This window comes from Sorex fumeus, unplaced genomic scaffold (assembly GCF_029834395.1).
Source record: "Sorex fumeus unplaced genomic scaffold, SorFum_2.1 ptg000008l, whole genome shotgun sequence".
NCBI lineage: Eukaryota > Metazoa > Chordata > Mammalia > Eulipotyphla > Soricidae > Sorex > Sorex fumeus.
Window position 1 is genome coordinate 80,461,144 of NW_026606065.1, and position 15,353 is coordinate 80,476,496.

The window sequence follows — 15,353 nt, forward strand, 5'->3', positions numbered from 1 at the left end:
AAAGGAAGCAATAAAAGATACTGGTAAAGAAATCAAGAGATTAAGAGAAATTAACTGATGTCAACTCATGTATGCATATATTAATATATGTTTTGAATGACAGTGCAGCAAAGTTAACAAAACAACTGCTTATAGACTCGAAGACAAATATGGATGGTAGCATTGTGGTAGGGAAGACTTCAATACACCACCCTCATCATTGGGCAGATCAAGCAAACAAACAGCAATAAAAAAGCAAGAGGCCTTAAATGATAAATTAAGAGAAGTGAGTTTAAGACATATTCAGCACCCTCCATCCCCCCCAAAAAAAATTAACCTAATACGCATTCTTCTCCAGTTCACATGGAACATTTTCTAGAATAAATCACATGTGGGGCATAATTTAAACATCCATAAAAATAACAAAAATAGAAAGTATTCCAAATATCACCTCAGATGACAAAGCTATAAAAGTAAAAGAAAGAAAGCTGGGAAAAGGTTCAGTATTTAGAAACTGGACGAAATTCTGTTAAATAACCATAGGATCAAAAAGGAAAACAAAGGTGCAGGCAGTGACCTGAAAGACAAGAGGCAGGAGCTTTTCAAGGTGGAAAGGCCCTAATCTGGCAGTGGCTCCAAAGTACATATACAATCTGCAAGGCACTAATATTTGGACATTTCAGGTATGAAGGTGGGTGGGGTCCAGGGCAGTGGGGGGGGGATGTCTCCAGAGCAACAGCCACTAATAGAACCACCAATTTATTGCCTCCATAATATTTCATAAGAACCACAAATTAACCTCTTATTTGGAACTCACTTGGGCAACCTTACCACCCCAACCATATTAGGCCAATCATTCATTAGCTCCTACTCTAATTGACAGTCCCCCATAGAACACAAAAGCAACCGTAAGTGCAAGAATCCAAACTGCAAAGTTCACAGTGGTAAAGCAGTGCAGAAACCCACCAGGCTTAGTGAGTGAAGAAACTAACTCAGGTGACCGAATCAATAACAATGAGCTATATAAACTCTCTGAAAGGAATTTAGAATGGAGCTGTTAGGGATGCACAAGGAGCTCAAAGAAACAATGAAACACATTGCCAATAAAATACAGGAGTATATGAGAATAGAAATGAGGAGAATATAAGCAAAAATACAAATAGAAGTGACAGATTTGAAAAACCTGATAGGTGAAATGAAAAGCTCACTTAAAGGTCTCAGCAGCAGAGTAATAGTTGCTGAGGACAGAATCAGTGAGATCCAAGATGAAGTGCAGAGAATCTCCAGACTACAGGAGAAGATAGAAAAGAGCCAACCACAAATAACAAGAGAACATAAGATGAAGTCAAGAGGAACAACATAAGAATCATTGGAGTATCAGAGTGGCGGGAAGAAAAGCCTGATGAAGAAGCAACTGGCAAAGCTATCACTGCTGAGAATTTCCTGGAGCTCTAGAGTAAATGCACCCAACTTCAGAAAGCAGAAAGCCTGAAGGGCACCAGCTAAAATAAATTATACCACAAGACATCCTAATCTGAATTATGAAAACCATAGATAGAGATAAAATACTCAAAGCAACGAGATCAAAGAAGGAAACTGCTTACAAAGGAGCATCTTTAAGATTCACAGCACTGAAACCGAAGCACAAAAATTTGTAAGTCTATAACTGTACCTCATGGTGTTTCACTAATAAAAAAAAAAAGATTCACAGCACACTTATCAGATGAAAACGTACAAGCCTGAAGACACACCAAACTAATGTAGAAAGATGGGACAAAGGCCCATAACAATAATCTCCCTCAATGTCAATGGGCTAAATGCACCAGTTAAGAGACACATAGTGGCAGGATGGATTAGAAAATTGAACTCAACACTCTGTTGCTGCAAGAAACATATCTGAACAGTTTGAGCAAACACAGAGTCAAAGTTAAAGGTTGGAAAACAATTGTATGAGCAAACAAGCCCCTTCAAAAAAAGCCCGGTGGCCATACTATTATCAGACCACATAGACTTCAGATTAAATCTCTTAAAGGAAATACTTTATCTGGGGTAAGAAATGGAAGCAAGGAGGTTAGTAGATATATATAGGACTTTTCATTCCCCCAAATTTGTCAACATTCTTCTGTAGTGCACATGGGACATTCTCCAAGATAGACCACATGCTGGGGCACAAAACATACCTCCATAAAGTTAAGAGGATAGAAATTGTACCAACTATTTTTTCAGACCACGATGCACTAAAAGTAGAAGTGAATCACACACGTAAGTGAAGAATCAAACACCTGGAAATTAAACAGCTCACTACTGAACAAACAGTGGGTTAGAAAGGAAATCAAGACTCACAAATAAATGTCAGAAGAGAGCCACAAAATGCTGAGATGTCTCCAGATGCCACACAAGGCTGGACCTCACTTCTGGAGCACCCACAGTGGGTTCTGGTGAGCCCAGCATCAGCCCCAATAGAGCCCCAGCAGCCAAAAGCCTCCAGAAGCCAAAGACCGCCATGCTCACAACTGATCACAGACTTGAGATGAGCCCCTCACACACGAGAATGAATCTGCTGAAAAACTCAGGTATGCGGCTTTTGTGACCGAAATCTCCAGGCTCTCACAGAGTTGGGAATGAGTGACCTCCCCCAATTTCCTTGTCTTTTGGGGAGCCTGGCGATCACACACACTAATTGCCTTCTGTGCCATATAAGGTCATTAACGGCTACGATCCAGAGACTCACAAATAAAAACTAGAAGAAAGCCACAAGTGCAGAGGTGCTTCTGGACACTGAAGTCATTTCCAGTTGTATTACCCTATTTACAATTTCAGAATTCCTGTTGTGGCCACACGAGATTTCATACTCTACTCCACTGACATATCAAGAGTAGCACACCACATTTGATGGGGTTAAGGTGGAAGGCAATTGACCTTGATTCAAAAATAAATAAATAAATAAATAATAGCACACAAGGCTCAACATGTAACAATATATTAGTTATCTCTTATACAAGGACTTAATAGCTTTAGAGTGAGACAAAACAATCTTCACATATTTTCCCCTAAAGAAATTTTTTGTACCATTTTAATGTGTTATTCATAACAAGTTATGCAAAATGAATCATTTAGGACCTGCTTTGGAGGAAGGCTTGGGTGGTAATGGAAAAATTCAAAATAATGATGGTGGGGAGGTGTTATTATGGTGGAATTTGTGTTGGAATATTGAATATAATAAATTATTGTGAACAACTTTATAAAAATAATAAAATTGAATGAGGACACAAACTATTAGAACTTGTGGGACACAGCAAAAGCAGTGTTAGGAGGAATGTTTATAGCTCTGCAAATATTCATCAGGAAGGAAGAAAGGGCCCACATAAATAATTTAACTCACAGTTTAAGATCTTGAAAAATGACCAAATAAAGAACCCCAAATCAGGCAGGAAAAAGAAAATAATAAAACTAAGAGCAAAAACAATGAGCTGGAATCCCCTAAGACAATCCAAAATATCAAAGAAAACAAGAGCTGGTTCTTTGAGAAAATTAACAAGATCGACATTAACACTAGCAAGACTCACAAAGAAATACAGAGATAATCCTATTAAACTGAATCAGAAATAAAAAAGGGGGACATCACAACATAAATTACAGAAATACACAGGTTCATCAGAGATTAGTTTGAGAATCTTTACACTACAAAAAAGAGAACCTTGAAGAAATGAATAAACACCTGGATTCTTATAACATCCCAAGACTGAACCAAGGAGATTTGTAATATCTGAACAGACCTATCACCATTGAGGAAATTGAAAAGATAATCAAAAGTCTTCCCAAAAACGAAAGTCCAGGCTAAAATGGGTTCACTAATGATTTCTTTTAAATCTTTAAAAAGGATCTGCTGCCAATTCTTTTCAATATTTTCCAGGAAATTGAAGAAACAAAAATTGCAAACAGTTTCTATCAGGAAAGTATCACCCTGATAGCAAAAATAGACAGAGAAACCACAAAAAAAGAGAATTACAGGCTGATATCCCTGATGAACACAGACACAAAATACAGGCAAATATAATCCAACAATTCATCAAAAATATCACACACCACAACCAAGTAGGATTCATCCCAAGAATGCAAGGATGGTTAAACCCTCATAAGTCACTCAATATAATACACAATATCAATAAAAGAAAAGATGAAAACCATATGATCATATCAATAGATGCATAGAAAGCATTTGACAAGATTCAGCACCTATTTGTGATAAAAAGCAAGAAAGTTGCTTTCTCTGCAACTTTCTCTCCAACTCCTTCAATGGGAGTTGAAGAACCCTTCCTTGATGTAATCTCAGCCATCTACCACAGGCCCAAAATAAACATCATTGTCACTGGGAAAAAACTAAAGTAAACATTATTGTCACTGGGAAAAAACTAAAAAACCTAAGATCAAGACAAGATTGCATTTTAACCACTTCTATCAATATAGTACTGAAAATACTGCCATAGCAGTTAGACGAGAAAAACACATCAAGGTCATCCAGATAGGAAAGGAAGAAGTCAAGCTTTCACTATTTGCAGATGACATGGTACTATACTTAGAAAATCCTAAAGAACCTACAAAATAAAGCTCCTAGAAACAATAGAGTTATAAAGTGGTAGGTTATGAAATCAATACCCGAAAGTCCATGGTTTTCCTGTATGCAAATAATGAAAGATAAGAAAGATATTTTTTTAAAAAAATCCTGTCCACAATTATGCCTCAGAAAATCAAGTAGCTCAGAATCAGATTAACTAAAGAGGTGAAGGACAAAGAAAATTACAAAACATAGGGGTATGGTTCCGCCAGCAGGTCAATCGGTCAATCTGTACTTGTGAGGTGAGTCCATCAGAAGCCTGATGGCGCCTTCAGACTTCCAGATACCCCAAAATTGCTGCTGTGCCTTTGGCCAGACCCCAAAAACTTAGGGCAAAGTTTACCAAGAAAGTCAACAGCCAAAAGTTAGGTATGTGGGAGACACACCCAAAAACCATCTCCGGCTCAGCTATATAATTGGAGACAAGGCCTCCCTGGTTCCTGATTGAACTGCTTAACGGCCATGATCCCAGAGACTCAGAGACAAATCTCGGAAGCCAGGGGCTTTTGGCAGAAATGTGTCCAGTTCCTGCAGTAGGTTACCGGTGTTGAGCCAACCCAGGTGGGAATAGGTTTTGTGCCTTGGCCTGTTCCCCCTGGTGGCCCGATGGCCGCCATCCTCCAGAGGCCACTGGACAGTCAAGTTTGGGCCCACAGTGACAAGACACGCAGGGCCTCACGGGATGGGGGTGTAGCCGGTCCTGTCCTCCCCACCCCAACGAGAACCCAAGTCATCGCCCACGAACAGCCTCTCTAGCTCCTGATCCAGCTGCTTAACGGCCATGGTCCCAAGGACTCAAAAACAAATCTTGAAACCCAATGGCTTTTGGCAGAAATGTGTCTAGACCATGCAGTGGGTTACTGTCGCCGGGCCCCCCCAGGGGGGAAAAGGTGTTGTTCCTCAGCCTGCTTCCCCCTGGCGGCTCGGTGGCTGCCATTCTCCAGAGGACATTGGACAGTCAGGTTTGGGCCCACAGTGATGAGACAGTTTGGGCCTCATGGGATGGGGATGGAGCCAGTCCTGTCCTCCCCACCCCAATGAGACCCCAAGTCATTGTCCACAAATGGCCTTTCTGGCTCCTGATCAAGCTGCTTAACAACCATGATCCCAGAGACTCAGGAGAAAATCTTGGAACCCAGCAGGTTTGGGCAGATATCCCTCCAGATTTAAGTGTTAAAATTTTGGAATTTCAAAATCGCGCGGCCACTACTGCAGCCACGTGACATCATATGTTATTCATAATCACCACTCAAAAACAAATTGTCTACTGTTGCCTTTTCAGCAGATCTTAGAGTTGGGGTAAAATCTCAAATAATAATGGTGGGTCTGGTGTCAAAATATTGCATGTGATCAAAGTAGAGAGAGAGTAATGTGGAAATCATCTGCCCCACAGGTAGGGGGACGGTGTGGGATGAGGGTATGCTGGGGTTGTTGGGGGTGGAGAATGGGCACTGGTGAAGGTACGGGTGTTTCATTGTATGACCGAGACTTAGACCAGAAAGCTTTCTAACTGCTCTCACGGTGATTCAATAAATAAAATTATAAAAAATGAAAAAAAAAGTAAGGTGGTGTTCATGCACAATTCAATCAGCTAATCAGTGGCTGAATAAATAGCAGTACTCCTACATAAATAAAAAGAAAAGAAAATTACAAAACACTACTTCAAGAAATAAAGAGAAAATTGAAACATGGAAACATCCCTTGTTCATGTATTGGAAGAATTAACATTATCAAAATGGCAGTATTCCCCAAGCATTGTAGAGATTCAATGCAGTCCCTATAAGAACACCCAGAACATTTTTCAAAAAAATAGATCAAACACTCCTGAAATTCATATGGAACAATAAATCCCCAGGAATAGCTAAAGAAATCCTTGGGAAAAAAGAAGATGGGAGGCCTCACCTTTCCCAACTTCAAAACTGTATTACAAAGTGGCAGCAATTAAAACAGCATGGTATTGGAATAAAGACAGACCCAAGGATCAATGGAACAGAGTTGAATATCCTGACATGGTCTTCCCGTTGTTCATCGATTTGCTCGAGCAGGCCCAGTAATGTCTCCATCATGAGACTTGTTGTTACTGTGTTTGGCATATCGAATACGTCACGGGGAGCTTGCCAGGCTCTGCTGTGCGGGCGAGATACTCTCGGTAGCTTGCAGGGCTCTCCACGAGGGACGGAGGAATCGAACTCATGTTGGCCATTTTGGCCACTTGTAAGGTAAACGCCCTACCGCTGTGCTATCACTTCAGCCCATCCTTACACAGACGCTCAAATATATGACCACCTAATATTTGATAAACAAGAAATACAAAATGGAATAAGGAAAGCCTCTTCAACAAGTAGTAGTGGGGAAACTAGACAGCTACTGTCACTGTCACTGTCCTCCCATTGTTCATCAATTTGCTCGAGCAGGCACCAGTAACATCTCCATTGTGAGACTTGTTGTTACTGTTTTTTGGCATATCGAATATGCCACTGGGAATTTGCCAGGCTTTGCCATGTGGGCAGAAGATTCTCGGTAGCTTGCCAGGGGGCAGAAGAATTAAACCCGGGTCGATTGTGTACAGGCAAAACCCTACCCACTGTGCTATCGCTCCAGCAGACAGCTACATGCAAAAATAAATAAATAGATAAATAAATAAACTCAGACTGCTTTCTAATGGCAGGCACAGAAGTCAGATCATAATGAATTAAAGACCTCAATATCAGATCTGAATCCATAAAGTACACAAAAGAAAATGTGGGAAGCACCCTTCATGACATTGAGGCTAAAGGCATCTTCAAAGACAAAATACCACTGACCAAGCAAGTGGAAGCAAAGATAAATAAACAGGACTACATTTAACTTAGAAGCTTCTGCACATCAAAGTAAACAGTGACCAAGATACAAAAACAGCCCACAGATTGGGAAAAATTATTTACCCAATACCCATCTGATAAGGGGTTAATATACAAGATATATAAGGCACTGGTAGAACTTTTCAAGAAAAAACATCTAACCCCATCAAAATATGGGAGAAGAAATGAACAGAAACTTTCTCAAAGAAGAAGTACAAATGGCCAAAAGACACATGAAAAGATGCTCTACATCAATTATCACCAAGGAGATAGACTGGCACAAATCAAAAAGAAGAAGAGCAACCAAAGCTGGCATGGATGCAGAGAGAAAGGGACTCTCCTTCATTGTTGGTGGGAATGCCGACTAGTTCAGCTGTTTTGGAAAACAATATGAGCATTTCTCAAAAAACTAGAAATTTGAGCTTCTAAATGACCCAGCAAGACCATTTCTGGGAATATACCTTGACAGTCCAAAAACACACATCAGAATTGCCATCTGCACTTCTATATTTATTGCTGCACTATTCACAATAGCCAGAATCGGAAAACAACCTGAGTACCTGGGAACAGAAAACCAGTTAAAGATACTATAGTCATCTACACAATGAATACTATACAGCTCTTAGGAAAAATTAAGTCATGAAACTTGCTTATAGATGGATGAATATGGAGAGTATCATGCTGAGTGAAATGAGTCTAAGAAGAGGGACAGACATAGAATGATTGCACTCATTAATGGGACATGAAAATTAACAAAAATAATATGAAACTAATACCCAAGGACAGTAGAAACAAGGGCCAGGAGTATTGGTCCACAGTTGGAAATCTGCTTCAAGTGTTGAGGGAGAAGGCAATGAGGACAGTGAAGGGTGTGAGGATAGTAAGGACAATGACAAAGATAGTTGGAAATGATCACTCTGCATGAGAAAGGTATGCTTGCTGAAAGTAGGTAAAGGAACAAATATGATGACCTCTCAGTATACATATTGCAAACCATAATGTCCAAAAGGAGAGAGGATGGAGGGGGAAAAGGGGGGAGGGAAAGTGCCTGCCATAGAGACAGGCAAGAGGTGGGGTGGCAGGAGGGAAACTGAGGACATTGATAGTGGGAAATGTACACTAGTGATGGATGGGTGTTGTAACATATTTTATTTGTTTATTTATTTATTGGTGAAACATCTTGAGGTACAGTTGTAGACATACAAAGTTTCGTGCTTAGGTTTCAGTTATACAATAAACAAGTACCCATCCCTCCACCAGTGCCCATTCTCCACCACCAATGATCCAGTAGCCCTCCCACCCACCCCCACTTTATCCCCCCCACCACGCCCCACCTTTGTGGCAGGGCATTCCCTTTTGCTCTCTCTTTCCTTAGGGTGTTGTGGTTTGCAATAGAGCTATTGAGTGGCCATCGTGTTCGGCCTATAGTCTACATTCAGCACACATCTTGCATCCCGAGCGGATGCTCCAAACATCCTTTACTTGGAGTTCCCCTCTCTATCTGAGCTGCCTTTTCCCTCCAGCATGTGCTGCCGGCTTCCAAGCCATGGAGCAGACCTCCTGGTATTTATCTCAACTATTCTTGGGTGTTTGTCTCCCATTCTGTTACTTTATATTAGCAGATGAGTGCAGTCTTTCTATGTCTGTCCCTGTCTTTCTGACTCATTTCACTTATCATGACACTTTCCATGTAGAACCACTTGTATGTAAATTTCATGACTTCATCTTTTCTAACAGCTGCATAGAATACCATTGTGTAGATGTACCAAAGTTTCTTTAACCAGTCATCTGTTCTCGGGCACTCGGGTTTTTTCCAAATTTTGGCTATTGTGAACAGTGCAGCAATGAACATAGAAGTGCAGATGTCATTTCGATGGTACTTTTTTGCCTCTCCGGGATACATTCCAAGGCATGGTATTGCTGGGTCAAATGGGAGCTCAATTTCTAATTTTTTGAGAATTGTCCATACTGTTTTCCAAAAGGACTGGGCTATTCGACATTTCCACCAGCAGTCCAAAGGAGAGTCCCTTTCTCGCCACATCCGCACCAACACCATTTGCTTTTGTTCTTTTGGATGTGGGCCAGTCTCTGTGGTCTGAGATGATATCTCATTGTTGTTTTGATCTGCATCTCCCTGATGATAAATGATGTAGAGCATTTTCTCAGGTGCCTTTTTGCTATTCAGATTTCTTCTTTGAGAAAGTTTCTGTTCATTTTGTCATCCCATTTTTTTTGTCGTCCCATTTTTTTTGTCGTCCCATTTTTTGATGGAGTTGGATGTTTTCTTCTTGTGGAGTTCAACCAGTGCCTTGCATATCCATGATATCAACCCCTTAGCAGATGGATATTGGGTGAATATCCTTTCCCATTTTGTAGACTGTCTTTGTATTTTGGTCACTGTACCTTTTGCGATGCAGAAGCTTCTTAGTTTAAGATAGTGTCATTTGTTTATCTCTATTTTCACTTGCTTGGCCAGTGGTGTGTCATCTTTGAAGATACCATTAGCTCCAATGTCGTGGAATGTTTTGCCAACCTTTTCTTCAATGTACCTTACAATTTGGGTCTGATGTTGAGGTCTTTAATCCATTTTGATCTTACTTTTGTACATGGTGTTAGGTAGAGATATGAGCCCATTTTTTGCATGTAGCTGTCCAGTTTTGCCAGCACAACTTGTTAAAGAGGTTTTCTTTGCTCCACTTCACATTTCTTGCTCCCTTAACAAAGATTAGATGATCATATATTTGGAGGAGGGGGTTGTCAGTATATTCAATCCTGTTCCATCGTTCTGCGGCTCTGCCTTTGTTCCAGTACCATGCTGTTTTAATTATTACTGCTTTGTAGTAGAGTTTGAGATTGGGGAGGTTGATTCCTCCCATTTTCTTTTTCCCAAGAATTGCTTTAGCTATTCATGGGGCTTGTTGTTCCATTTGCTCGAGCGGGCCCAGTAACGTCTCCATTGGAGACTTTGCTGTTACTGTGTTTGGCATATCGAATACTCTCGGTAGCTTGCCGGGCTCTCCGAGAGGGGCGGAGGAATCGAACTCGGGTTGGCCATGTTGGCCGCTTGTAAGGCAAACGCCAGGAGTGTTAGCTCCATTTCTTTGAAGAATGTCATGGGTATCGTTATAGGGATCACATTGAATTTGTACAATGCTTTGGGGAGTATTGCCGTTTTGACAATGTTAATTCTCCCAATACATGACAGGGGATATTTTTCCATTTCCTCGTGCCTCTTTTATTTCTGGAAGTAGCGTTTTGTAGTTATCTTTGTACAGGTCTTTTACATCCTTCGTTAAGCTGATTCCTAGGTACTTGATTTTTTGGGGCACAATTATGAATGGGATTGTTTTTTTCATGTCACTTTCTTCTCTCATTATTTCATATCAGAAAGCTATAGACTTTTGGGTTCTGATTTGAGAGCCTGGAACTTTACTATACAAGTCTACTGTTTCTAGGTGTTTCTTGGTAGAGGTTTTAGGGTTCTCTAAGTATAGTATCATACATCTGCGAATAGTGAGAGCTTGATTTCTTCCTTTCCTACCTGAATGCCCTTAACATCTTTTTCTTGTCTAACTGCTATTGCAAGTAGTTCCGTTACTATATTGAGCAGCAGTGGAGAGAGTGGGCATCCTTGTCTCATCCCTGATCTTAGAGGGAAGGCTGGGTGTTGGAACATTTTATGATTGAAACCTGATCATGATCAGCTTTGTAACTATCTCATGATGATTCAATTATTTTTTTTCTCCTTTATTTTATTTTATTTTTTTTTTACAGTTGTGAATTTATAATTTTTTGTGCTTTGGTTTCAATTATACAATAATCAGATACCCATCCCTCCACCAGTGCCCATTTTCCACCATCATGGATAATATCCCTCCCACCCCCATCCCCCCATCCCCCCTGTCTCTGTGGCAGGGCAATCCCCTGTGTTCTCTCTCTCCTTTTGGGTGTTGTGGTCTGCAAAAGAGGCATTGAGTGGCAAACATGTTCAGTCCATAGTCTACTTTCGACATGCATCTCCCCTCCTGGGAGGATCCTCCAAACATTCTTTATTTGGTGCTCCCTTCTCTATCTGAACTGCCCTTTCCTCTAGGATACCCGGCTGGCCTCTAAGTTATGGAGTAATCCTCCTGGTGCTGATCTCAGCTATTCTTGGGTATTAATCTCATACTTTGTTACTTTATATCCCCCAGATGAATGCAATCTTTCTATGTCTATCCCTCTCTTTCTGACTCATTTCGCTTAGCATGATACTTTCCATATTGTACCACTTGTATGTAAATTTCATGACTTCATCTTTTCTAAGAGCTACATAGTACTCCATTGTGTAGATGTACCAAAGTTTCTTTAACCAGTCATCTGTTCTTGGGCATTCAGGTTTCTTCCAGTTTCTGGCTATTGTAAAGAGTGCTGCAATGAACAAACAAGTGCAGATGTCACTTCGACTATACATTTTTGCCTCTCTGGGATATATTTCCAGGAGTGGTATTGCTGGGTCAAATGGGAGCTCAATTTCTAATTTTTTGAGAATCGTCCATACTGTTTTCCAGAAGGGCTGAACCAGTGGACATTCCCACCAACAGTGAAGGAGTATCCCTTTCTCACCACATCCACGCCAGCATCGGTTGCTTTTGTTCTTTTGAATGTGGGCCAGTCTCTGAGGTGTGAGATGGTATCTCATTGTGGTTTTGATCTGCATCTCCCTGATGATTAATGATGTAGAGCATTTTCTCATGTGCTTTTTTGCCATTCGGATTTCTTCTTTGAGAAAGTTTCTGTTCATTTCATTGCCCCATTTTTGGATGGGGTTGGATGTTTTCTTCTTGTGGAGTTTAACCAGTATTTTGTATATCCTTGATATCAACCCCTTGTCAGATGTGTATTCGGTGAATATCCTTTCCCATTCTGTAGACTGTCTTTGTATTTTGGTCACTGTTTCTTTGGAGGTGCAGAAGCTTCTTAGTTTAAGATAGTCCCATTTATCTATCTCTGTTTTCACTTGCTTGACAAGTGGCATGGCATCTTTGAAGATACCATTAGCTTCAATGTCATGGAGGGTTTTGCCAACTTTATCTTCAATGTACCTTATGGTTTCTGGTCTGATGTTGAGGTCTTTAATCCATTTTGATCTTACTTTTGTACATGGTGTTAGGCAGAGTTCTGAGCCTATTTTTTTGCATGTAGCCGTCCAGTGATGCCAACACAATTTATTAAAGAGGCTTTCCTTACTCCACTTCACATTACTTGCACCTTTATCAAAGATTAGATGAGCATATGATTGAGGGGAGATGTCAGTGTATTCAACCCTGTTCCATTGGTCTGCAGTTCTGCCTTTGTTCCAGTACCATGCTGTTTTAATTATTACTGCTTTGTAGTACAGTTTGAAGTTCGGGAGGTTGATTCCTCCCATTTTCTTTTTCCCAAGAATTGCTTTAGCTATTCGTGGGGGCTTATTGTTCCATATAAATTTCAGGAGTGTTTGCTCCATTTCTTTGAAGAATGTCATGGGTATCCTTATAGGCATTGCATTGAATTTATACAATGCTTTCGGTAGTATTGCCATTTTGACAATGTTAAGTCTCCCGACCCATGAGCAGGGGATATCTTTCCATTTCCTCATGTCCTCTTTTATTTCTTGAAGTAGCGTTTTGTAGTTTTCTTTGTACAGGTCCTTTACTTCCTTAGTTAAGCTGATTCCTAGGTACTTGATTTTCTGGGGCACAATTGTGAACGGGATTGTTTTTTTCATGTTGCTTTCTTCGCTCTCACTGTTTGCGTATAGGATCAATTATTTTTTTAAAAAAGGAAATCAAAAAGTGAAATAAAGAGTCCTTGAATCAAATGCAATTGGAGACACAAACTATCAGAACCTATACAAGACAGAGTAAAAGCTATATTTCGGGGAAAGTTTATATCCAAGCCCATGCTAGGAATAAAGAAAAGGCTCAATACAACAACCTAATGCCAAACCAGAGAAATTGGGGGGGGGGGGGGGGAAACACAATAAATGAACCCTAGAGTAAAAGACAAAAGACAACAAAAATTAGAGTGCAAATTGATGCTGCAAAAATCATGAAAACAATAGAAAGGGTCAGTATACACAGGAGCTGGTTCTCTGAAAGAATAAATAAGTCTTGCAAAAAGCATTAAAGGAGCTTCTTTAAGGTAAAACAGACTCCTCAGCACTTAGCATTTAGTATAGCATTCAGGCATGGCATGAATGATTGCCCTGTACTAGATTAAGAAAGGCTTGTTTAAATTCGCAATAACAAATTAACATTTAATTTACATTAAATGTTATATATCTGATTCAGGTGATTTTTTACATCCACAGAGGTTTTATTTAATCCCTTATGTAATATATAAAGTAAGCAATATCATAATATATTTTCTAATATGAAGCCAATGTTCCCATTTCAGAAAAGCATTTTTTTTTACTTCTATAGGCCTACTCATATTCTCACCTTACATTTTCCTTAACTTTCTTCTCTTAAACTAAAATTTGCATTTGTAGCATTTATCTATTTCATAAAAATCTTAAAATGAAGTACCATGGGATTATTTATAATAGTGATTTTAATTTACATGCCTGTAAAAATCATAATGCTTTTAAAAAATTCACTTCATCAATTTATCATTGATTCATAATTTCGTGGAATTCCAAGAGATCAGCTCCATTCACCTATATGTATAAGTGTTATAACCTCCACAATAAAAAGAGAGAAAGGAAGAGAAAAATAGAGAGAGACAGCAGGGGGCAAATCTATCCTCAATATAAAACTTTTAAAAAGGAATATAGTAAGGAGACAATAAGTGGTCAAAGTCATCATAACTGATGATTTTGTCTACAGAAGGGAGCTTGGGGCAAGGTAGGGAGAGAGGGAGAGTCCTGGGACACTGTTAAAGGGAAGTGAGCGCTCTGATGATGGGTGTGGTGTTAGAATGATATATCCATGAAAAGAATAATTAACAGTACTGTTGTAAATCCTAGTGCCTCAATAAAAATGGTTTTACTAAAATATTTTTAAACCTTCTTTACAGCAAAAGAAACTAAAGTTAAATAAAAAGACACCCTCGTGAATAGAAGAAAATATTACACACAGTAGCACTGTAGCACTGTCCTCCGTTGTTAATCAATTTGCTCAAGCGAGCACTAGAAACGTCTCCAGTGTGAGACTTGTTGTTACTGTTTTTGGCAAATTGAATATACCATGGGGAGCTTGCCAGGCTCTGCTGTGCAGCAGTACGTAAGACAAAGGGTTGATTTCTATTGATTTCTATTTCCAAAACATAAAAAGCCCTCACAAAGCTCAACAACAACAATAACAAAAATCCAACAAGCCTATCCACAAATTGGGAGAGAAGATAAACAGACACTTCCCCCAAAAAGGGATATAGATGGCTAATAGACATATGAAAAGATGGTCTTTGTCACTTATGATTAGAGAAATGCAAATCAAAATCATGAGATGTCATCTCTCACCTGTGAAACTGGAATATATCAAAAAGTATGGAAACACCGATATTGATAGGGATGTAGTGAGAAATGAACCTTCATTGACCATTCATGGGAATGTCATCTGGTTCAACCTCTACGGAATGCAATTTGGAGGTTTTTCAAAAAAAAGTAAGAACTCCCATATGATCTAGCAATACTACTTCTTAGCATCTACTCCCAAAACATAGAAACATTCATTTAAAAAGTTACATACACATCTATGTTCATTGAATCACTGAGTACAATAGCCAACATAGGAAAACAATCCAAATAACCAATTATGTAATGGGAAATAACACTCGCAAAGGGATGAGTGTTGGAACATTATATGACTGAAATCCAATCATAAAAAACTTTGTGTATTTCACTGTGACTCAATAAAAAAACAATCAATGGATGAATAGACTTTTGTTAAGTTATG